This window comes from Otolemur garnettii, unplaced genomic scaffold (genome assembly GCF_000181295.1).
Source record: "Otolemur garnettii isolate 467f Iridium unplaced genomic scaffold, OtoGar3 scaffold00002, whole genome shotgun sequence".
Classification (NCBI taxonomy): domain Eukaryota; kingdom Metazoa; phylum Chordata; class Mammalia; order Primates; family Galagidae; genus Otolemur; species Otolemur garnettii.
In genome coordinates, this window is record NW_003852397.1 from 50,849,512 (window position 1) to 50,852,697 (window position 3,186).

Consider the following 3,186-nt stretch of genomic DNA (forward strand, 5'->3'; position numbering starts at 1 on the left):
TCTGTGAGTCAGTTGCTAGGTTAGGTTATTTTCTTATTTAATTCTTAAAAAAACCCATTGACATAGATTTTGACTTGATTTTTATAGAAGAGAAAACAGGCACAGAGAAGGATTTGGCTTGCTTGGCATTCATACTCTAGTAGGTGACAGTGCTTAGATTTGAACTCACACTTTCTTCCATGATTATGACTTTTCCATTCCATCAAGTGCTCTTTTTCCTGTGAGCTGACAGCAAACACTCCCCATTTTTCTGTTGTCTTATATTTTATTTTATTGCTTCTCTCGTCTTTGAATTTTTTTGTCCAAGAAGTTCTTAATCTCTTTATTTGAAAATAAAGAGAAATGAGACTGAAAGATTTTTTTACCATCTGTTTCTAGAGTGATTCCTTTTCTGAATTGTATTGCACCTGCCTTGTGCTCTTAGGGCACTTCTGATTTTTACTGGAATATTTATACAGTGGCCCACGGTGCTTCACTTCTGATGGTTACTCATCTTTTAGTGGGCGTGATTTTATTGGGCCCTCTGATTTGATCATTTAACATGTAGGAATGGGGTGAGAGGAGTGAACTAAGGCAGCAAGTTAGTTCAGTTTCATTTTACTATCTCGAAACTCCTTCTCATTAAATCTGCTGCATTTTCTGTTCTCGTGGACACATTTCCTTTCAATTTAGCATTCTGGTCTCAAAGTGAGCAGAAGTTTAGTGTAATTTTCAGTGAAGCTGCCTATATCACCACTTCTCTGGTAATTTAATGTGAACAACACATACATGTACACTAAAAACTAATGTGATGAAAACAAAATGCCCATTAGTTTAAGAAACAATCATTTCCAGAATCTTAGAAACTCCTTAAGATGCTTTTTTTGATCACATTTTCTTCTTCCCCTCACAGAATTCAATCTTCTAGCTTTGGTGGTTATTATTTTTTTTTGCTTTTCTTTATACTTTTATAATACATATTCCCCTAAATAATATATTGCTTAGCATCTGCTTTTGAACCTTATGTAACTGAAACTGTACTAAATATATGCTTGTGCAGTTTTGCTTCTTTCAATCGTCATCATTATATTCAGTTTTCCTACCTGTTGATACATAAAACTGTAGTTTCACATTACAGGCATGAATACACTGCATGAATAAATAAATCACTTATTCATTCACTCTCTAGTGGACATTTGGAGAGATTCTAGTTGTTTTGTTTTTTAAAGCGATCTATGCTCCCACAAGGATTTTTGCAGGTCTCTATTTGCAAAAATATTTTCTTGCTAGAGATTCTTTGGGTATATACTTAGGAGGAGACTTATTGGGTTGTAGAATGGGCTACCCTCATCTTTACTAGATAAGACTAAGCAGTTGCAACATGACTACCACAAATTATAATCTCAGCATTGGTGAAAGAGCCTATGGTCCATATCTTTTTCAACATTTGGCATTGACAGACTTGTTAAAAATTGACTGCAAACCTAAGCACTCACTTCTGGACTCTAAATTCTATTTTATTTAACTGTATGTATATCTTTTTAGTAGTACTATGCTGAATTAATTGCTGTAGCTTTGTAGAAAGTTTTGAAATTGGGAAGTATGAGTCCTCCTACTTGGGTCTTTATTTTCAAGATTATTTTGACCACTCCAAATCCCCTAGACTTTTAAGATTGCATGTCAATTTCTGCAAAGAAGTCATCTGGAACTTTAATGGAGATTATATTAAATATGTAGATCAATTTTTGGAATATTGCTATCTGAGACAAATGAAATCGGATCTATGAACTTGGCATATCTTTCCATTTATTTATGTCTTTTTCAACAATACTTTTTAGTTTTCAGAACATACATTTTGAACTCTTTTGTTAAATCTATTGTGTATTTGTTTTCTTTTTTTCTTTTCTTTTTTTGCAGTTTTTGACCCAGGGCTTGGTTTGAACCTATGACCTCCAGTATATGGGGCGGGCACCCTATGTATTTCTTTTCTTTTTTTTGAGACAGAAGCCTCAAGCTGTCCCCCTGGGTAGAGTGCCGTGGCTTTACTGCTCACAGCAACCTCCAACTCCTGGGTTCAAGCGAGTCTCCTGCCTCAGCCTCCCAAGTAGCTGGGACTACAGGTGCCCGCCACAGCGCCTGGCTATTTTTTGGTTGCAGCCATCATTGTTGTTTGTCGGCCTGGACTGGATTCAAACCCGCCACCTTAGGTGTATGTGGCTGGAGCCCTAGCTGCTTGAGCCACAGGCGCCATGCCATGTATTTGTTTTCTTTCTGATGCTGTTGTGAAGAAATTACTTCTTCATTTCACTTCTGGATTGCTAAGTGTTCATTCTAGAGATAGAACTAGTTATTATGTATTGGTTTTGTATCCTGTATACTTGTAGAATACTTTTATTCTAATGGGTTTTTTTAGTGAATTTTTTTTACTTTTTTAAAAATTAAATCATAGCTGTGTACATTAATGAAATCACAGGGTACAGTGTGGTGTTTTCATATACAATTTGAAATACTCTCATCAAACTGGTTAACATAGCCTTCATGTCATTTTCTTAGTTATTAAGACATTCATACTCTGCTTTTAGAAAGATTCACTTCTACCCTTGTAAGATAAACCATAGAGGTCACCCTCCCTCCACCCATCCACCCTGGTTCCCTCCCTCTTCCTCCCCCCTCCTCATATTCTAAGGCTATAATTAGGTTATAGCTTTCCTATGAAAGCTATAAATTAGTTTCAAAATAGGGCTGTGTACATTGGATACTTTTTCTTCCATTCTTGAGATACTTTACTAAGGAGAAAATTTTCTAGCTCCATCCATGGAAACATGAAGGAGGTAAAGTCTCCATCTTTCTTTAGGGCTTTACACTTTCCATGGTGTACATATCTACAGTTTATTGATCCATTCATAGATTGATGGGCACTTGGGCTTCTTCCATGACCTAGCAATTATGAATTGGGCTACAATTAACATTCTGATACAAATATCTTTGTAGTAATGTGATTTTTGGTCTTATGGATATATACCTAATAAAGGAATTGCAGGAGCAAATGGCAGGTCTATTTTTAGTTCTCTGCGTGTTCTCCAGATGTCTTTCCAAAAGGAGTGAATTAGTCTGCATTCCCACCAGCAGTGTAGAAGTGTTTCCTTTTCTCCACATCCACGCCAGCATCTCTGGTTTTGGGATTTTGTGATATGGGCTAATCTTACT